The sequence below is a fragment of the Giraffa tippelskirchi genome, chromosome 5 (assembly GCF_054371585.1).
Source record: "Giraffa tippelskirchi isolate mGirTip1 chromosome 5, T2T-mGirTip1v1.2.pri, whole genome shotgun sequence".
In the NCBI taxonomy this organism is placed as follows: Eukaryota; Metazoa; Chordata; class Mammalia; order Artiodactyla; family Giraffidae; genus Giraffa; species Giraffa tippelskirchi.
Window position 1 is genome coordinate 97,690,257 of NC_137279.1, and position 22,506 is coordinate 97,712,762.

At 42.4% G+C, this 22,506-nt stretch overlaps 1 protein-coding gene and 1 long non-coding RNA gene across 7 annotated transcripts in view; one reads left to right on the forward strand and one right to left on the reverse strand.

The window, feature by feature from the left end:
* Positions 1 to 6,605: 6,605 nt before the first annotated feature.
* On the reverse strand, positions 6,606 to 12,093 carry LOC145505455 (uncharacterized). Its single transcript, XR_014053055.1, has 2 exons — positions 11,479 to 12,093; positions 6,606 to 7,016 (listed from the first exon to the last, which is right to left on the reverse strand). It is a non-coding gene; the product is annotated as an uncharacterized LOC145505455 (long non-coding RNA).
* Positions 11,896 to 22,506, forward strand: part of POGZ (pogo transposable element derived with ZNF domain) — a 62,301-nt gene continuing 51,690 nt past the window's right edge. For 3 of the 6 annotated variants that reach the window (XM_081487510.1, XM_081487522.1, XM_081487528.1), the window contains exon 1: positions 11,900 to 12,094. The gene's annotated coding sequence lies outside the window, so the exon portion shown is untranslated. Of the gene's footprint in view, positions 12,095 to 22,506 lie in introns of all 6 variants that reach the window. The other 3 variants (XM_081487503.1, XM_081487506.1, XM_081487525.1) reach the window with 3 other exon arrangements.

Consider the following 22,506-nt stretch of genomic DNA (forward strand, 5'->3'; position numbering starts at 1 on the left):
GCTGACTTTATTTTTCTGGGCTCCAAAATCACTGCGGATGGTGATTGCAGCCATGAAATTACAAGACACTTGCTCCTTGGAAGGACAGTTCTGACCAACCTAGACAGCATATTAAAAAGCAGAGACATTACTTTGCCAACAAAGGTCCATCTAGTCAAGGCTATGGTTTTTCCAGTGGTCATGTATGGATGTGAGAGTTGGACGGTGAAGAAAGCTGAGCGCCGAAGAATTGATGCTTTTGAACTGTGGTGTTGGAGAAGACTCTTGAGAGTCCCTTGGACTGCAAAGAGATCCAACCAGTCCATCCTAAAGGGGATCAGTCCTGGTTGTTCATTGGAAGGACTGATGTTAAAGCTGACACTCCAATACTTTGGCCACCTGATGCGGAGAGCTGACTCATTTGAAAAGATCCTGATGCTGGGAAAGATTGAGGGCAGGAGGAGAAGGGGACAACAGAGAATGAGATAGTTGGATGGCATCACCAACACAATGGACATAGGTTTGGGTGGACTCTGGGAGTTGGTGATGGACAAGGAGGCCTGGCGTGTTGTGGTTCATGGGGTCACAAAGAGTCAGACATGACTGAGCGACTGAACTGAACTGAAAACTCTTGAATTGTATAGATTTATTTAAACAACACATGTGTTTATGGACTTCCCTGGTGGCTCAGCTGGTAAAGAATCCTCCAGCAATGTGAGAGACCTGGGTTTGATCCCTGGGTTGGGAATATCTCCTGGAGAAGGGAACAGCTTCCCACCTCAATATTCTGGCCTGGAGAATTCCATGGACTGTGTAGTCCATGGGGTCATAAACAGTCAGACACAACTGAGTGACTTTCACACTATGCATTTATACTATACGCCAGACACTATTCTTTTATATATATTACCTCATTTAATCTTCATGATGATTTTATAAAGTAGGCAGTATTATGAGTGTGTGTTCCTTGCGGCCCCCTGGACTGTAGCCCGCCAGGCTCCTCTGTTTGTGGAATTTTTCAGGCAAGAATACTGGAGTGGGTTTCATTTCCTCCTGCAGGGGATCTTCCCGACTTTGGGATCCAACCTAGCCAACTGCATTGCAAGAGGATTCTTTACCACTAGTGCCACCTAGGAAGCTCACGTGGTATTATTGTTCAGTTGCTAAGCTGTGCCCGACTCTGCAACGCCATGGACCACAGCACAGAAGCTTCTCTGTCCTTCACTATCTCCTGGAGTTTGCTCAGATTTATGTCCATTGAGGTGGTGGTGTTAACCATCTCATCCTCTGCTGCCCTCTTCTCCTTTTGGCATCAGTCTTTTCCAATGAGTGGGCTCTTTGCCTCATACGGCCAAAGTATTGGAGCTTCAGCTTCAGCATAGTCCTTCCAGTGAATACTCAGGGTTGATTTCCTTTAGGATTGATTGGTTTGATCTCCTTGCTGTCCAAGGGACTCTCAAGAGCCTTCTCCAGCACCACAGTTTGAAGGCATCAGTTCAGTGCTCAGCCCTTCTTTATAGTCCAACTTTTACATCCGTACATGACTACTGGAAAAGTCATGACTACATGGATTTTTGTCAGCAAAGTGATATCTTTTCTTTTTAATACGCTTTCTAGGTTTGTCATAGTTTTTGTTCCAAGGAGCAACCGTCTTTTAATTTCATGGTTGCAGTCACTGTTTGCAGTGATTTTGGAGCCCAAGAAAATAAAATCTGTCACTGCTTCCACTTTTTCCCCATCTATTTGCCATGAAGTGATGGGACTGGATGCCATGATCATGACCACTCCAGTATTCTTGCCATGAGAACTCAATGAGCAGGTGGTATTATCACCCTTCATTTCAACGTGAAAACCAGAGCACGGAGAAATTAAATAAGTTGCTCAAGGTCACACAGCAAATTGTAGAGACAGAATTTACACTCAGACAGTCAGACTTCCCTGGTGGCTTAGCTGGTAAAGAATCTACAAGCAATGCAGGAGACCTGGGTTCAATCCCTGGATTGGGAAGATCCCACAGAGAAGAGAACAGTGACTCACTCCAGTATTCTGACCTGGAAAATTCCATGGATTGTATAGTCCATGGGGTCACAAACAGTCAGACATGACTGAGTGACTTTCACTTTCAGACTAATACTCTTAACCATATACAATTCTGTTTTCTGTTAAAGAGTCATAGCCTTAACTATACACAGTTCTGTCTGCTGCTTGATTGCTCAAATGGATACCTATATGACGAGTTCCTTGAGGGAAGGGATTATATCTTCCATTTCTTCTCTTGAGAGCCCCATATCATGCTTAAGAAGGTCTTATCAACTGCCTAGAGTTTCCCGAGTCTCACTTTTACGGGAGGCTGATACTCTTAGATCTAAGGATGGGGACTTGGGACTGGGAAGTCGGGCTAAGCGTGCTTCCCTTGAACTTGCTTGCTGCCTTCCTTCTCCTTAAATTCCCCATCTTCCTCCCATGGTGGGCTGAGCTAAGCCCTTGGCTGGCTTTAGCTCTCCCCATGGGACTCCTCATCACTTCTTATCAAGACCTCACAGTGAATCCTGTGGCCACAAGATGGTGAGATGGATGTTGGCTCCATGGGGAAGACTCAAGGTCACACAAGAGCAAAAGGCAGGATTTCATTCATCCATCCAGTCTCCTGCCCTCCACCCTACAGCCTACCCACATTGGGTTCTTCCAAAATGCATGGAGAAATCCATAGTTTTAAGATTCATGTAGGCCTGTGTTTGCAGCTTGGCTCTACCACTTACTGTGTCACCTTAGACAAGTTACTGAAGGTTTCTGAGCTACAGTCAGGCATCTGAATGCAATTATGTTATCGCTAATATGGCAATTGCTAAGAGTAGACACCAGCTTCCCTGGTGGCTCAGTGGTAAAGAATCCGCCTGCCAACACAGGAAACGCGGGTTCTATCCCTGCCTGGGTCAGGAAGATCCTCTGGAGAAGGAAATGGCAGACCAATTCAGTATTCTTACCTGGAAAATCCCATGGACAGAGAAGCCTGGTGGGCCACAGTCCACAGGGTCACAGAGTCAGATGTGATTGAGCATGCATGCAAGAGTAGGCACTGACTACACGCCAAGCACAGTTCTAAGTATTTTACATACGGGAACTGTCCAATCTTCATAACTCTATGAGGAGGTGCTATTATTGTGTTGTCTTCATCTTACAGATGAGGAAACTGAGGCACAGAGAGGTGAAGTAACTTTCCCAATGACACATAGCTGGACAAGGAGCAAGCTGGCCAATCTTTATAGCACTATCGTGAAGCTAGGAAGAGGTAACATGCATGAAATATCTGATGTATGAGGACTCTGTAAATATCTCCTCTGTATCAGCTGGGATTAGTTTGGGCTTCCCTCGTGGCTCAGATGGTAAAGAATCTGCCTGCAATGCAGGAGACTCAGGTTTGATCCCTGGGTTGGGAAGATCCCCCGGAGAAGGGAATGGCAACACAGTCCAGTATTCTTGCCTGGAGAATCTGTGGACAGAGGAGCCTGGTGGGCTACAATCCATGGGGTCACAAAGAGTCAGACACAACTGAGCGAGTAACACTTTCACTTCACTTTCACATAAAACAGAAAATGTGAGTAAGAGTGATATAAACAAACTGAAACTTCAGTTCTCTCTTATGGGGAAGTTCAAAAGAGGCATGGCAGGCCCGGTAGGGTGACTCCATCCTATTAGGGACTCAGGCTCCTACATCTCTATTCTGCTCTCCTTAGCCCATGGCTTCCATCCTCAGGGTTGCCGCCTGGTAGCAAGATTTCCGGCTGCAGATACCACATCCATTCTAAGCAGCAAAAATGAGGCTGAGGCAAAGGGGAGACCTCCCAGCGAAGTCAGCCATCTTTAAAGGTTGTTCCAAGAAACCCCCTCCAATAAACTAGGCTTATGGACACTTTGAATAATATAAGGGCTTTCTGTCAGTAAGGAGGCATGAAAGATTGGGTACTGACTAGCAGTCCTCTCTCACAGCACTGAGATGTCCCATCCAACCCTACACACTGACATGTCAGAGTCCTCTCATTCAACAGTCTTCTGAGATCCAACTTTTCATTTCTTCTGTTTTTGTGTCAACTCCCCGTACTATCTTCCTCAAACCCTTTATTCTTTTTTTTTGCTTCTTTCTTTTTTTGGCTGTGCCAGGTCTTCGTTGCAGCATGCGTGATTTTCAGTTGTGGCATATGGGATGTCCCTGACCAGGGATTCAACCAGAGTCCCCTGCACTGAGAGCATGAAGTCTTAGCTACTGAATCATCATGGAAGTTCCAAACGCTTTATTCTTATGTGGGTGACAGACAAGAAAGAGCATCTTCATCCTTAAATGATCCAAAGGTTAAAAACCATTCATTCATTCACTTGACAAATCTTCACTGAGTACCAACTCTTTGTCAGAAACCACATGAAGCACTTGAGATATGCAATGAAAACACATGTTCTAGTGCTTCATTTAGCTTATAGTCTAAGGGAGAAAAATACATTTTCTAGAGAGATAACTATTCTTTACCAATCAATCATGATTGTCCTGAAGAAGGGGTGCATCACCAAGCTGAGGAGAATCAAGAAAGGTTTCACGGATGGAGTGACATTAAAGAGAGAACTGATGGACAGGTGGGAGTGGGCCCAGGAAGGATGCACGTCCCAGGAAGGATGGCACATCCCAGGCAAGGAGGCAATAGAGTATGCCAGGAAGACAAAGCTGGACACAGAATGCCCAGGGCACAATGCCAGGAGATGAGGTCTAAGAGGTCGGAAGGGACTGGAATGTGAATGTCCTGATGGGATTTTTATCACAAAAGTTGACTCAAGCCTGTGAGTGGCAAGGAACTATTGAAGCATAACACGGTGAGAGTCACATGTTAGATGGGGTTGGGGGGGGTGAGGACAGAGGTAGGGGCCTCTGTTAGGAGGCTATTTACATAGTTTAAGAAGTGATGAACTGGGGACTTCTCTGGTGGTCCAGTGGCTAAGACTCTAAGCTCTTAGTGCAAGGAGCCTGGGTTTGATTCCTGGCAAGGAACTAGATTCCACATGTCAAAACTAAGAGTTTGCATGCCACAACTAAAAGGTTGAGCGCACTGCAGCTAAAGATCCCAATTGCTACAACAAAGATCAGAGATCCTGTGAGCGGTGGCTGGGACCAAGTGCCCCCAAATACGTAATTTTTTTTTTTAAAGGAAATGATGAATTAAGGCATTGTTGGGAGAATGCAAAGAAAAGTTTGAGTGTGAGAGATGGACACAGTCAATAAACACATTTTTCCTTCGGGCCTTAGCAGTCAAATCCTTCTGGATGGTAACTAATGCCAATGGCTGTCAGTGGTCTCCAGGCTGATGAAAGTAGGATGGATACGCTCCACATCGCTCACCCTCATCCTGGGGGCTCAGTCCTCTCTCTATATGAAAATTTTCTTTGGCAACCCACTCCAGTATTCTTGCCTGGGAAATCCTGTGGACAAGAAGAGCCTGGTGGGCTACAGTCCATGGGGTCGCCAAGTCAGACATGACTTAGCAAAAAAACAACAGCCCTACTTTCAGATTCATAAAAACCTCCTAGGTATTTCCTCCATGCCTTTTGCAGGCTTTCATTAACCGGGTTCCTAAATGACTACATGGAGGAGTGCTGCTCTGCAAGCCTCAGTTCAGTCGCTCAGTCATGTCTGACTGAGACCCCATGGACTGCAGCATGCCAGGCTTCCCTGTCCATCACCAACTCCCAGAGCTTGCTCAAACTCATGTCCATCAAGTCGGTGATGCCATCCAACCATCTCATTCTCTGTTACCCCCTTCTCCTGCCTTCAATCTCTCCCAGCATCAGGGTCTTTTCCAATGAGACAGTTCTTCGCATCAGGTGGCCAAAGTATTGGAATTTCAGCTTCAGCATCAGTCCTTCCAATGAATATTCAGGACTGATTTCCTTAAGTATTGACAGATTTGATCTCCTTGCAGTCCAAGGGACTCTCAAAGAGTTCTCTCCAACACCACAGTTCAAAAGTTATACAACCCTAGAAGCAAGAAATAAACTACTGTATGTGAGCTATGTTCTTTACTTGGATCTATTATAGCAATTATCCTAACTAACACAACATGCTTCTACCATTTCTTTTACGAGAGTAGTTCTGCTCAGAAAGAAATTCTCAGTCAATCTTTGGAGTGGGAGGTTAAGAACAAGCTGTTAGTGTAGGACGTGGTATAGCCTCTGGATGCGCATGGAACAGTGGTACAAGTTAGGAAAAATGTTTTAGGCTGTGGAGGTCCTTAACACTAAAGTATTTCTGTAGTTGGTCTTCATGCTGCAGGATCTCATTTCAAAATAAAATTCCATCTGGGAAAAAGTTGGAGGGTGTCTCTTAAGTTCAAATATTAAAAGGGTGTAGTAGAAAGAAGTACATGGAGCTGCCTTGTATGTGGTATCTGTCTATTCAACAAAAGCTTGCTGATTCTGACTCTGAATGCCCAAGCCCTTCTGGGAGTAGGGCCTCCCTCAAGCTAGGCTTTGGATTGGGGGGTTGGTGAGGTGGGGTAATTTCTGTAATAGAAACATCTTTTCTCGGCTAAGATTCTCCCTCACTTGTTTTGTGTTGGTGTTTGTTATGCCTTGACAGGAGGAAGTCCTTTCTTTCTTTTTTTTTTTTTTAATATCTATTTATTTATTTATGCCTGCTCTGAGTTTTTGTTGCTCCATGCAGGCCTTCACTAGTTGTGGCAAGCGAGGGTTACTCTCCAGTTGTGGTGCATGAACTTCCCATTGCTATGGCTTCTCTTGTTGTGGAGCACAGGCTCTAGGGTGTGTGGGCTTCAGCAGTTGCTGCATGCGGGCTCAGTAGCTGCGGCACGTGGGGTCCTCCTGGACCAGCGATCGAGCCCTTGTCCCCTGCATTGCTAGGCGAATTCTTAACCACTGGACCACCAGGGAAACCCAGAAGTCCTTCTTGAATTATAACTTTCTTTCCTCCTTCTGTAGTTGCAGAATCTCTCCATGTTCTCAGTGGAGGTAGAAAGAGTGCTGGCAACTGGCAGAGTGGTCTATGTCAGAGACATAAACAGAGAGATGAGTACACAGACGGTCATAAATCCACTTTCTCAGAGGTAAAAGGGAAGAGCCCATATGCCTGGGTTGGTTGTTCCTTCATACAAGAGAACTGGTCCTCAAAAACAAGTGTGTGGTTAAGGAAACTGCCAGCTTTTAACACCCTGAAGGTTTATTTAATTAGGTAATTCATTTATTTATTTACCTCCCCTGACACTGAATAATTAACTTGCCTCACTGCCCTACTGCCAGAAGGCAGCAGCGATCCACCTAAGAAACGCACAGCTACAGGCAGGTACCTGGCTTCTCCTTCTGACTTGTTTCAAATCACTAGAGGAGGATACTGTGTATATAGCTGCATCATTTTCTCTGCTACAAAACATGAAAGGGGATTGCTTTCCTCCCAGGAGAGAATACGTTTGCTTCTATAGAAGTTCTCTATAAGAAGAGTTAATTGAAGGCCACGCTGAAATAAAAAGCATATTAATTTAATCCTGATCCAAGGTCAATCTCTTCTAACTTTTAAAATGAAGAACTTGGGACTTCCCTGATGGTCTAGTGGTTAAAACTTTGCTTCCAGTGCAGGGGCACAGGTTCATTCCCTGGTCAGGGAACTAAGACCTCACATGAGTGCTAAGTCACTTCAGTCGTGTCCAGCTTTTTGCGACCCTATGGACTGTACCCCGCCAGGCTCCTCTGTCCAGGGGACTCTCCAGGCAAGAATATAGGAGTGGGTTGCCATGCCCTCCTGCAAGGGATCTTCCTGACCCAGGGATTGAACTTATGTCCCTCATGTCTCCTGCGCTGGCAGGCAGGTTCTTTACCACTCGTGCCACCCGGGAAGCCCAAGATCTCACATGCCGAGTGGCAAATGAGCAAATAAAATGAAGAACTTGAAGTACATAACTACAGCACACATTTTTTTTGTTTGTTTTTGTCAGTTGTGCTGTGAGGCTTGTGGGATGGGATCTCAGTTCTCTGACCAGGCACTGATCCCAGGGTAGTGAAAGTCTAGAATCGTGACCAGAATCCTCACCACTAGGTCTCCAGGGAACTCACTACAGCACTAAAATTTAAGCCTGTTTAAATTCTATATTGTAATAAACTAAAGCATGAGAGAGAGAGAGAAAAGGAAAGAGGAAAGCAAGAAAGAAAGAAGAAAATTCAGATGATAACAGACTAAGAAGTGATAAGAGAAAGAAAGAAGTGAGAGGCAGATGGTTTTTCCAGAGCCAGAGAGGGAAATGACAGAAACAAGATAGCGAAAGGGAGATGTGGGGAGAACCAAACAGTGAGCAGAAGCCTTGTGCCAGGTGTTTTATATCCATCATTTCGCATTTGTTCAATGTGCATTCATCATACAGTTAAGGTTTGAAGCAGGGGAGTGATATTATCAGGTGGACATTTTTTAAACGTATTTACTTATTTATTTATTTTTGGCTACACTAGGTCTTTCCTGCTGTGCATATGCTTTCTCTAGTTGTGAGTGGGAGCTACTCTTCATCGCAAAGCGCAAGCTCTAGGCGAGCAGGCTTCAATAGCTGCAGTGCATGGGCTTAGTTGCTCTGCAGCATGTGGTATCTCCCCAGACCAGGGATCGAACCCATATTTCCTGCATTGGCAGTCAAATTCTTAGCCACTGGACCACCAGGGAAGTCCCATACGGTCATTTTTAAAAGACCACTGTAGCTGCAGAGAGAGCCATAGGTGAATGCAGGCAGACAATTTTGGAGGCTGTTGTGGAAATCAAGGAGAGAGATGATGCCAGCTTGCATCAGAGTGGTGGCAGGAAGAATACAGAGAAGCAAAGAGAAGTATGGAAATTTTAGGTGGAAGACTAAAGGAACTAAGCCCTTTCTATATGTTCTCATTGTACCTTACACTTATCTCATCGTTGCCTTTATTACGTCTTACTGAAATTACCTTTTTACTTATCTGTGTTTCCCTCTAGACCTGGGCTGCCTAACGTCACTAGTCATATGTGGAATCTGAGTAGTGCAACGTGAGATGTGCTCTAAGTGTAAAATACACACTGAATTAGAACAACAATTCAAAATAAAGAATGCAAATATTAATAAATTCAATATTGCTACATATTAAAATATATATATATTTGGTGGACATAAAATACATTATTAAAATTAATGTTATTGGTTTCTTTTAAATGTCTTTATGTGGCTACCAGAAAATTTTAAATGACATATGCTCACATTATGTTCCCACTGAACAGCACTATGAGAGAATATAAGAACTGAGGTATCTCCAAGGCCTACCACTTATTTAAATTAGCATTGAATGAGTAAATATATTTGGCTAGGTCACATTCAAATTCTGACTGCAGGTATGTATTAATGATGAAGGCTTTCAGCGTTGGTTCATATTGTTAACAATGTTGGCTTCACTGTTGGCTGAAAAAGAATGTGTTTTCTAAACCAGTTAGACCCAACATTGCCCAGAATTTGGCTAAAAATTTTAGAATACTTCTGCAATCCATCTACTTGTCTTAGATATTTGTCTACTAAAGAACATAGTTCACTTTTGGCTCAGTCTCTCTGGAAACCATGTGGCACAGACATGGTTCCATAATTGAGGACTATCTTAAAGCAGGCATTCGAAAAGCAATGACTAAAACGTGAAACAGAATACCTACACATCGCAATCTGTGAAATCTCTTCTGAAGCTGTGACTTCATTTTCACTCAGTAGTTCAGCACCTTGCCAAATCTGGGCTTCTATGGAGCTCGGGTACTTGAGCCAAAGGAAATGAGCACAGTGTCCAGCTGACTCTGTGGTCACAGCCAATTCAAGTGGAACACTTACATGTCTTTTGAACACATCAGCACTACTCTTGTTTTATTCCCCTGCAGCTTTACATACGCTGTGCTTAGCTGTCAAGTCACATCAATCAGAAAGAACAATTTTATGAGCCAGTAGGAGACTGGCATGTTGTATCTCTCAGAACCCTTTTAATTAATTCACTAAAGTCTTTAAGGAAACAGCTTGGTAAATCTTTTCAGCAAGTTTCCACTGCTTAGCAGTCTGACAGCATTAAAATAAACTAGAGCTCCATGTTCTGTTTTAACCTTTTCCAAACATGCTTACTACTGAATATAGCTAAGGGCAGAAACACAAAAGAAAATTCAGCCTTAATTCCTCCATGGAATCATGTGACTTGCAGAGCTCCCAGCCTACACTCTCCCAATGAGTGATGTAATGGAAGCTGGGGCCCACTAATCGCTTTTGACATGAATAACTTGAATAACGTGTAGAAACCTTTTTTCCCCGATTTGTGTCAAGTGAGCTTAGCTTTTCCACATTTAAGTAAACTTCTCAAACTCCATACTGACAAGAGGCTAGGGCCTACTAGTCTAGTAGGTACACATTTTTTTCCCCCTAAAATTTTAAGTAATCCGCATTCCAAGGTCAAGAGAGCCTGCATCTGGTGAAAGGGCTTTAGGGCAGACACTTCCATGCTAAGCTTTATTGATGATGTCATCGCGCTACAGGATCCCCATCCTGGTATTTTCCCTATGTATATAGTAAGGAACATGCCATGTTCATTCATTCAACCAGTATTTACTGTTTGCCATGAGCAAAGCACTTTAGAGCATATCTAGATAAATAATAAATAGTTCTCATTTAATGAGTCCCTATTATATCCTAGGTATCTTAAAATACACAACACTGCAAGGAGATTAACTCCATTTCACTGCAAAATAAAACAGGGTCTCTAATTTGAGTTTACATTTCACAAAGATTTCTGGTGTATAGCGTGGTATAGATGTGTGTGTGTGTGTGTGTGTGTGTGTTCTGGTGTATAGCATGGTATAGACACGTGAGTGTGAGTGTGTATGTGTGTACTCAGTTGCGTCTGACTCTTTTTGACCTCATGGACTGTCGTCTTCCAGGCTCCTTTGTCCATGTAATTTTCCAGGCAAGAATACTGGAATGGGTTACCATTTCCTACTCCAACAGATCTTCCCGACCCAGGTATCAAACCTGCATCTGTTGCATCTCCTGGACTGGCAGGCGGATTCTTTACCACTGTGCCACCTGCGAAGCCCAATATAGACTATATGTATACATAAATGCTGTTTCTGATGAAATTGACAGGTATGTCAGATTATTTAACCCATAATACCCAACAGTATTCTGAACTAAACACTCCTCAAATGTTTGTTGACATACTAATCAGGAAAGAGAGAGGCTGTGTTCCATCCACACTAAGAACAACATGGCAAAAGATACTTAAAAAGCATGCAACAATAAAGCAAAATTTCCTAAATCTGAATAAGGAGAAACTAGGCAAATTACCTACCCATCAAGATTTTTTAAAAATAATCTTAATTAAACCTGGGCTGAGTTATGATCTTACCACTTTTAGAAGGGCCATGTATTAGAATGAAGTAAAACAAAACCTCAAAGTCATAACCCATGGAAATGTTCATTACTTACTTACCAGGATGATGTTTTGGGGAGTCGGCTTCCATTGGCAAAATTACTATCACACCGAAATCTTATTCTAAGTATCTGGTGAGGGCAAATGAGAGCCTCGGAGCCTGATCTTTCCAAATGTAATTTACATCTAAATTAATTTGAGCGAGAGAAAAGTAAGAAAAACTCTATTTTTAAAAGTCGCCTTTTAATTTTTCCTCCAGGTCACCTCTTCTGCACTCTTAATATGGCTCCCTTCACGGAGTCCGAGGCCAAAAGAGCATCATGACAAAAAGAAATGATCAAAAAAAAGACGAGTCTTGACAACCCAAGCGGACTCACGGGTTCGGGAGACCAAGGCCCCATCCTCAACTCCCCGGCCGCCACCGCCCCCTCGCGGGCAGCGGCTGCTCAACCGAGGAGAGCCGGCGGCCACTGCCCTTTGGGAGACTTCAGGGCTGTCTTCTCCCCTGCGCCCCGCCTCGCGTACCCCCGCCCCGTCCCACCCCCGCCGCTGGCGCCTCCGCACCCGTCTGCAGCCCAGCCCCGGGCGTTCGCCGCTCCTGCTGCTCCTGCCGGCGCTTTCCGCACACCCACCCACACGTCAAACGCCCTCTTTTTCCCTGAAAAGTTTCTAGACGGTAGGGACTATTTTCTTCTAATGTAACCTTCCACCAAACTGGAGGGAAAAGTTACCCGAGGCCTGGGAGGGGTTGGGGCTCTGGCGGCGGGGGTTGGGACCTGGCTTTTAAAAAAGAGGTCTCTTTTCCGTGAAAATAAATGATGGGGCCTCCAAGCCAGAGCTTTGTTTGCTGGGTTAACTGTAAAAGGTGCTTGATGATGCTAAATATTTAAGATAGAGTTTTTCTTAAATTAACATAAAATATATTGCACCAGATAAATGGTTCTCGTCTTCAGACCTTCCATTCTTTCTGTTGATTCTCATCTGAACCCCTTCTTCCCCTAGGCTCCTAAATCCTTATCTTCACCTATAGAGAAAACAAGATCCCCTGGGAATGACTTCTTAAATCCTAGAGACAAAAGTCAAACCTAGAAACTGCTGTCCTGGGAAGTTGGCTGAATTCTATCCATATTCTGGATGGGCAGAAATATTGCAGAAATATTTAGTGATTAGAAAAACCCACTAGGCCTGTATTTTTTCAGATTATAAGTGGCAAAAATCAGTTTGGCAAGGAGTTTTAGAAAGGAAGGGAAGGAGAAAGAAAGGGAAAGAAAGGAAGGAGTCGGAATAAAAGAATAGAAAAATATTACACACTAAGAGTCAGTATTCTTTCGTGAAACCAGTATCACGTTTGCATGTACGGGGTCAAGAAGTAGAATATATTTCTTACTGTGTATTGTGGTCAAAAAAATGTCTGAAAAACCACTGCGATAGACAATGGAATTATTTTAAGAGACCTAGAAAGGTTTGAAAAGTCATCTACTTCATTACTCTATACTTAGGCAGTATTTCATTTAAAGAGTGTGTGTGTATGTGTGTTTGTTAGTTGCTTAGTCCTATCCAACTCTTTGAGATCCCATGGACTGTAGCCTGCCAGGCTTCTCTGTCCATGGAATTCTCCAGGAAAGAATACTGGAGTGGGTTGCCATTCCCCTCTCCAGGGAATCTTCCAGGGATGGAACCTGGGTCTCCTGCATTGCAGGCAGATTCTTTACTGTCTGAGCCACCAGGGAAGCCCTCATTGAAAGAACAGGCCAGACTTAGTTATTCTTCTTGCTTATCTTCCCATCTCAATGTATATACTATTAATGGTTTGTGAATAATTTCTGTCTTGAAAGCTATTATTTCAGTAAAGAAAGCTGTAGCTTAAAATATGAAGGGAATTCTGCCAAGCTCCTCTTTTCTCTATGGCTCTTCTATTACCCTGTGACCCCGGGGCCATGGACACATTCCACGTCTGGAAGCACTGTCCCAAGTGCAGACCTGAAAGCCTGGGTTACTAGAATAGCATGTGGTCAAGTATTCCTGTGGATCTATTTTTTAATATATGTTTACTTTAAAATCAACATTTTTCTCTTTTCCCTAATTGTTTATTAAAATATTTTTATTGTCCTGTATAAGTCATATGAGAGCCTGAAGTGCTTGAATTTGACTTTGTCCCTTCTCAGTGGGGGAAGCTTGCTTTTGTGCTAATCAGGGCTATGGTCTCTGACTGAAATTTCTGTTTTTGCCCCCATTACACACACTCACTTCATTCCTGCCATTTTCACTAGTTCAACATTTGGATCAAAAGGCCCACATGTATATGTGGGTAAAGGTGCTGATGGCAGGGAAACACTTTCATCATCAATAGTGGGCCACTGGCCCAGTAATAACAATAAAGTAATAATAATGATTATTATTAACACATATTTCTCAACACTTTCCTGTGCTAAGCAAGTTACGTGCATTGGGTCAGTGAATTCTAATAACCCTATCTCATAATTGAAGAAACTGAGCTTAGACAAGGGTAAGTAATGTGCTGGTTTGTGATTGGCAGGACTCTTGACCTGGTCTCTCCTTTCATTTTTTTTTCACTGACTGAATACTGAATCTGAGTGTTTTCCTCCAAAGACCTCTTGCCTAAAAGGCAATTGTGATACCAATGAGATAGATTATGTTCCTTGAAGTCATGCCTTGTTAACTAGCATCTGAAGTGCACCACAGATTTTATTTACCAGGCAAGAGAGGGTCATTGCAAACGTGGATGGAGGAAGGGGAGCCCTTGGGTAAATTGTTTACAAAGCTGTACACAGATGTGTTTTGAGAGAGAAGAAGAGCAAACACTATGAACTTACTTAACTGGTTTTATTTCCTGTACATGTTTGTCATGGGTCTAGGTTGCTATTCAGCTAGTTGTTCAACATTTTGAGTACCCATCCTGCCAGTAAATCTTGGTGTTTGACCTGTAGGGGTCATGGGAGTTGTTGGAGCTCTTTGAGGGGGAGAAAGGGGATGGGGAGAATTTTTGTGCAATTAGAAAAGTAATCTTTTGAAGAATAACATACTTTCCTTTTTCCCTTTCTGAGAAAATGACTTGATTCTCAGTTGGCCCTTGACACTCATCTGCCTAGGGGAGATAAGGATTTGTTACAGAAGGACTGAGGGGGAAATAACTGAGATATTTGGCTTCTGACATTCAACATGGGATTTTATAGCAAGACAAGAACTTTCTAGGCCAGGTTAGTGGCTTGAAAGAGGATTTCCTAAATTCCCTTTAAAAAAGAGAATTCCTGTGCCTCCCTGAAGAGCCCCACTTGGGGAACTTAATTCAGGAAGTTCTCCCAGAGGGTATGACTGCCAGGCCTGATGCCTGCTGCTCAGTGGCAGAAGGACATGAAGCCAAGGAAGGCAGGCAAGCCTATGTTTTTGGTCCTGGGGGAATGATGGGAAGTAGGAGGAACAAGAAATAGGGGCAAGGGGGAAGCTGTCAGATGTGTGTCCCAATTTCTCCCCTCCGGGCTTCTGTGTAGAGATGACAGGGGTGCATCATAGAATCGGAGGGAATGGCAGAGGCTGGTCCTATTTGGGCCCTCGTAAGGAGGCCCAGGATGCTCTGTTCCCCTCTGTCACACCATGTAGAAGTGTGGTCAGGCAGGAGGCCTTGAGGTCTGGCTTTCCTGGGAAAGCCACAGTGAGAGCCACAGTGATTGAGTATCTGGCTGGTGGCTGGAGGGGTGAACTTACGGGACAAGGTGACAATGGAGTGAACACTGCAGAGGGAACCACCCCCTTCTGCTACCCTGGGCCAGGGCACCATTGTCCTCATAGACCCACAGTCAGAGCGCTAAGAAGAGGTGGAGGGAGGGCCACAGGGCCTGAGCACCCTGAGGGAGGCCAGCTCACAGATCATAGCCGTATGGTCTCCAACCACAAATTTCAGTTGCAAACACCAGCAGGGCAAGGAGTGGCCAGGTGGAGAGGGGACATGGCCCCAGAGGCCAGGGGAGTCAAGGACACCACACTTGAGGGGTCTCTGGGTTCTCTCCTTTGTCACATGGTTGATAAGCCCTGCTGATACACTTGGAGAAATGCTGGGAAAGAGAGTGAAAGTGTGAGAATGCTGAGAAATGTGATTTTCATCCAGAGAATAAGTGTTACCTAAAGGAGTTATTTAAATTATTTGATGAGACTTAACTTTCTCTTTTTCCTTTTCTTTTAATTATTTTAATAATTGTGAAATATTTAAGAAATAAGTCATATAAAGAACTTAGGTATCTACCACTCAGTACAAAAGACAGAAACATTACCAATACAGTTGAAACTTCCAGTATACCACTCCACAAATGTCACTTTTATTAGGACGAACAATATGAAATTGCCAATATTTGACTGCTTTTTACCTACCAAAAAACCCCCAATAATTTTATATGATTTAAACGGATATTTAACCTTTATGAGATTGATCAGTACCTTGATCATTCTGTTGCCCACTTGGAATGTTTTCCTTCCTTTCCTTCACTTATCTACATCCTACCTGTGCTTTAAGACAAGATCTGAGCCCTAATTCTTTCAAGTTTTCACTGAAGACTTGAGCCTGCATAGAGCTACCCTCCCCCTCGCCGCCAACCCAGAATGTACTGTGTCTCCAGCAGCATTACTTTATTTTTAAAAAATTATTTATTTAGGCTGTGCTAGGTCTTAGTTGCAGCATGTGGAATCTTTAGTTGCAGCATGCAGGATCTAGTCCCCTGACCAGGGATCAAACCCAGGGCCCCCTGCATTGGGAGTATGGAGCCTTAGCCAATGGACCACCAAGGAAGTCCTTCATGTAGCATTATTTTGTATGTCATATTCTTTCATTGTCTGGACTACAAGAATTAGCACCTAGCGATATTATTTTACCTGTTATGCTGTTTTGTTAGTTAATACGTGGAAGAAATAACAGGATTTGACTCAATTTTTATTGGATTAAAGACAGTGTACAGTTTATTTCTTGGAAGTTATGATTTGCAGTAATTTTATAAAAGATACTTGAGCCCCACAGCTGAACTAGTTAGCAGAGACACCTTAAAGGGAAGAAATCTGAGAAAGAATCAGAATATGGAGCCTATCATCCATGAGTGTAGTCAAGTTTTATCATGTCCCATTAAATACTTATGGGATAGGATATCTTAAGAACTAACAATAAAAGCCACCATTTATGGAGTAGCTAACATAACCCAGGTGCCATCCTAGGCATTTTATATATTATCATATCTATAATACAATAACCCTGCAATGTAGGGAATATCAAGCCCTATCAAGTTAACCATACTGATTTCCATTCTTAGCCATAAAAATGTTCTGGGGTAATTTCTTTCTTCTTTTTTTAATCCAGTATTTATACCAATGTATTTATCAGTATAGTTAGGCCATGCTAAATTAGCAAATTAATCGAATCTCAAAAGCTTAGCACAATAAAGGTTTGTGGTTGTTCTGGTAAAACCTAGCGTATTTTGAAAAGCTCAGTAGTTCAGGTCTCCTCCCTGGGGTGACTCAGGAATCTTGGCTGTTTCCATCTTATGTTTCTACCCTTCCTCTAAGTAGGAAGAGAAGAGCCACACTAGCCTTTAAGTGGGCTGGGAGTCACCCATCACTTAACACCCATATTCTCATTTGCCAGGACTCAATCTTGAGGCCCTACCTAACACTTGCAAGGGAGGCTGAGAAATGCAGAGAGAACATGAATATTCAATAAATAAGCCACAGCCAATGAATCAGGTGGAGTGGGGCCAAGCATCCCAAGAGGGTCACTTTATTTGTAGGATTGGAGAATCAGAGATAACCTCCTCCGCTCCAGTGGTATCAAGTTCAGCTGGCTGAGGTAACTAGAGTATCTGATCATCTTTCAGGTTTTAGAGGTGCTTGGACTTTCACAGATATTGAAGAACGTTTGGGGCAAAGGTAAAGGAAGACATAAAATAACAGTAACAACAATAATAATAATAAACCACTTAGAATAAGAAGGAACTCTATAATAGTTCTTTGGGCATACATGTTCATATGATTATTGAGAGGCTATCATTTCTCTGGGAAGATAGGAAGTGAAACATCTTGTCCAAGTAGCCCCAGGCCTGAGGTGCTTTCCCTGGGGACCATTTACAGACATGGGAATGGGCTTTAAACCTGAAAGTGTTTGCAAAATTTTGTGTATTTGCACAAATGTGCATTTTTCTAGTAGAGATTATCCATAGCTTTCATAGAGATTTTCAATAGTTTCATAATGCATAAAACATTAAGGTTTACTTTTCTAGACTAGGAATAGGATTTCTGAATAGGAGAAGCAGAGATCAGAGGCTGCCAGGAAGCAGGTGCATAGGAAAGAGGAAATTCATATTCCCCCCTGACTCATAGTACTAACACACCGATGCATTGACATGCAAACCTAGAAGTGAGAATTATTTCCTGGCTGAATGAAGGTTAAGTAATTTTCCTCCTTTAAAATGATTTTAAATTGGTGAATCTTGGCACTTTCACATTTTCCAATTTTATTACCTTTATGTTTTAGGCAATGGGAAAGGCATTAAAAATGCCTCTTTGGCTATCACAGGAGATGGTCTCCTTGCTATCTCTAACTCTTACTGTATATAACCAACAATTAGAAGATACCCCCCAAAATCGGACCACTTATCTACACCAGAAAATTTTTAAACTTAATTCTGGAAGATACCTCAGTTTCCTCAACTGTAAAACAATGATATTAATCCTCATGTCCTTCAAAAGGATGACTCAAGTTTTTTTAATATCCACAGTTGTGTCTGGAAATTATTACAACTATAATAAAAAAACAAACACTGCTAAATTAGAAAAAGAATGTATCTTAGACCAAAAACATTTTTTAATTAAATTTTGCTTTGCAATCTCTTATAATGAACAAGCCACATAACAAGTGTGTCCATAAAGTGGAGAAGGAAATGGCAACCCAATCCAGTATTCTTGCCTGGAAAAGTCCATGAACAGAGGAGTCTGGTGGGCTGCAGTCCATGGGGTTACATGACTGAGCATGTGTGCATGAGGGTGGAGGGAGATGGGTTGATAGCAATAAACTGGTAGAACTAAAAAACAAACAAACAAACAAGTGTGTCCATAAAGTAATCCAATTCATTTTTCCATGAAGTTTTACGGAATCAGTTTAATTACTCAATTCTCATACCTGCTCACCTCCATGGCAACACCTAGATGCAACAAGTATAGGTTTGCTTCTCGGTATCTCTAATATTAATTTAATTCTAAATTTAACTAAGTTATTATCTTCCATGAAATCATATAGCAGCTCACAAAGAAGTCTTCATGACTGATGCAGTTACTGCTCATGCATTTCTTGAAAAATATATTTTGAAGACAGAGACGTTCCATTGCTTCTTGTTGGAAGAGAATGAGGAATTCTGCTTTGAGAAACCCAATATGAAAACTTCCTCCAGCTATTTCTCACCTCCTGAGAATTTTCTGAGCCCCTAGGAAGGACCTCAGAGCCTATAAACATAAGGAATTAGCAAATAATATTCATAAATACAATCTACAGCAGCCTTCAAGTTCCCCATTTTTTATTTGACACCGGTCAGATATAGGTCTTAACTTGCCCTTTATTTCACGATGATTTCCCTGTCAAGCTAGACATTTCGTGTCTCCTTCTCCTCCTACATGTTGACTTCTTTAGACTTCCAGGCTCAGTGCAATCAGTTGTCAATCTTTTGAGCTGGGAGATGCTCAGATGGTGAAAAATGTTGCCACTGTTTTCCTAGCTCTTCCAAAATGAGTCGCTCTGTTTGAGCTCTTGGTTTTGACAACCCTGAGTGTGTTCTATAAGAGTGGGATGCTCATTTTTAAGGAAAATGAGCTGGCATTGGTCCCCTCAAAGCTGCTTTCTGCCTGGACTGACCTCACAGTCCTCTCCAATCCCCACCCTGACACGTTCTGGTCACCCTCACACTGAACCTGAGCAGTCAGTGATTGAGTCTGTACATTAACAAAATGACAGCAGAGGGGCACCCATGGCTCACTACTTCTGAAGACATGTTGAAATCATTTGTATCTCTGCCTTGACACTCTCCAAGTTACAGGTGTTTCCAATTTTCAACTCGTGGCAGAAACCATAAGCCAAGGAAGCAAATAAGTGTTTCCATAAACTGTTGAAAAGAAACACCCTCCTGCTACCTAACTGTGAAATGCCCAACTTGGGACTTCCATTAACTTTTGACCTTCTTTCTTAGAAACCCATATGGAGAGGATTCAATTTTTCTAAGTTGGTTACTGAAGACTGGGATAGCTTTTTAGCAGCAGCATTAGGGTCCCAATTTCTTCAATACGGAGAAGTGGGTTGGCTTTCAGACCCATCCGCAATATGTTATAGAGCCCTACGTGAATTAATTCCTAAGGATTTGATCCAGGCTATTTGTTCTGCTGCTTTGGTTTTTCCCATAATCATCAAGATGGTTCAAATATAGAAGAATGACAAGTATCAATTATATTATTAATATTTCACTCTAGAAACTTCTGTGTTAGCTGATGACACAATGTTCAAAGACTGTCCAAATTAATATGGGTCTTCCCTCTTTAGCTAGGGGAATACATTTCTGGAAATGGAAGTGCTAACTATATAGTCTTTTTCGAGATGCTGCTCTGGTGTTGCCAGGTTTATAGTTTTCTTCAAATGCTCTGAGGTTATAGATGCCTCTACCCCTGATTTCTTCCAGCTATCAGTCATTCAACTGTTGATCAATCCCCCCAGGCTGTGGCATAGCTAGAATATCTTTTCCAGTGTCAAAGAATTTACTCCATCCCGTGATGATCTGTTGATCTTTATCCTTGTTTCCTGAATTCTTTCCTCCCCAGCCCCTGCAAAACTCCCATTTTAACATTCAGCAGGATATTCTTCCTTTATTTCTTTGTGGCAGGCATAGTACCATCACTCACACACATTTTGTTAGCCATTATGGGTCAAAACTGTCTCCCAGGGCACTAACTAAATTACAGAAAAATAGGTCACAGAGAAGTAAACAACATACTCCAGAACTCACTCAACTGAAGCACAGCTCCACAGTTCCCACCCTGGTCCAGGCCACCATCATCTCTCACCTGTAAATTGCAATAGCTCGCTAACCTTGTCCCTACCAGTTATTCTCTCCAAGTGGCCAGAATGGTCCTTTAAAAATGTTAGTCAGGCCATGTCACTCCTTGGCTCAAAATCCTCCCATGACTTCACTTTCACTAAGAATAAAACCTGAACTTGACTTCACCTTCTTCAGGTCTGTGCTCAAATGTCACCTTAATGACGAAGCCTTCTCCAACCACCCCTACTGCTGTACCACACCCCCAATTCCTTGTCCTTCCCTTTTCCTCACCCCTAGCACTTACATCATATCACTATTATATATTAATTTATTTGTGTGGTAGCTTGTATTCTTCAAGATGACAACAAGATTTCGCATTTCACACACTTTTCTTACAATGTGATGTTTCTGCTACTTCCTTTGAGAGATGTTTCCCATCCCTCTTGAATCAAGGTGGGTCTGTAACTGTGGTGGAAGTGATGCTAGCCTCAGTGACCTCTGAGGCTAGGTCACAAAAACCCATACAACTTCTGCCTTGTCCTCTTGGGACCCTCAATCTTGGAACTCAGCCATTATGATATGAGGAAGCCTAGGCCACATGGAGAGGCCAACTGTTGACTGTTCTGACCAACAGCCCTAGATGCAGTCCAAGCTAACAGTCATCATCAACTTCTAAACTTTTGAGAAAGCTTTTGAGATGACTTCAGCCTCAGCCACTGCATGAGACTCCCAAGTGAGAACTGTTTAGCTTAGTCTAATGACCTCCCAGAACTGTGAGGGATAATAATAAAACTGTTGTGCTAAGCCACTAAGTTTTGCAACCATTTGTTATTCAATAATAGATATTGGAACAATTTACATATATATTGTATGTCTCTCCTCACTAAAGTTTCATGAATTCAAGGATTTTCTTTGTTATTGCATTCCCAGCACCTAGACCAGTGCCTGGCATATAGCAAGTACTCAATAAATATTTGCTGAATAAATGAATGGTTGCATAGATGCATTTTCAGTAAGGTACTCTAATGGTTATTGATCAGTGGGAGATGGTACAATCTGCTGAGTTAGACCTCATTGGCATAGATCATAAGTTGGCACTTAAGAGCACGGCAAAATATTTTTCAGCAAGAATACTTCAGAGGCAAATGACATTATAATGAATTATAATAACTTTTGGAGGAAAACATAAAACAGGATTAGAGCTTCATGCAGAATGTCTTGACGATTCATTCCATAATCCCACCATGGGCCTTTCCAGATCAGGTCTGGAAAAGCTTCAGAAGTATTTTCAGAAGGCTCAGTGATTCTTACAATTCAAAGAATAAAATTCTTCCTATGAATGACTAGTTGAAATCACTCACATGTTTCTGGTATGAAATGGGATGATGAAAATGGGTGGTGGTACATGCATGTGCATGGGTGCACAATCTGGGATGCTTCCTTCCACTGCCTATTTTCATAGTCTGGTGGTTTGGAGTGTGTACAAGAGAAGGAATAAACGTGGTTCTGCATCCACCTAGTCTTGCACCAAGTACTTTGATTTAGCATTTGGTTTGGAACAAATATTTGTGTATTGCTTAAAGAGCAATAATATCCTCAAATATCCAAGGAAAATACTAAAATTTTATCACCTCAGGAGGTAATGAAGGAAAAAATCTCTTAAGTTACTTGGTAAAGAGGTTAGTTTTTGTTTGAGGAAGAATAACAGGAGGATCATCTTGAATGGACAAAACAATTTCTTTGGGCCAATCCATCTCAGCCTTGATTGGAGCAAAAAGCTATTGGGGAGTCTACAGTTTCTTTGAAGATCTACGACGAGTCTATTCATATCAAAGCAGTTTCCATACATGAATCACCTTGATAAGCAATCACGTGTGGCTTCCATAATCTAGAAAGGTTTAGGGTAAAAATAGTTTTTAAAAGCTCTTCACTTAATGCTACTTGACTGAAATGTCTCTTGAGGTACACTGAGTGCCATTTTGATGCCTTTGTTCTAATGACAGTCGTTGGTGCCATTGGG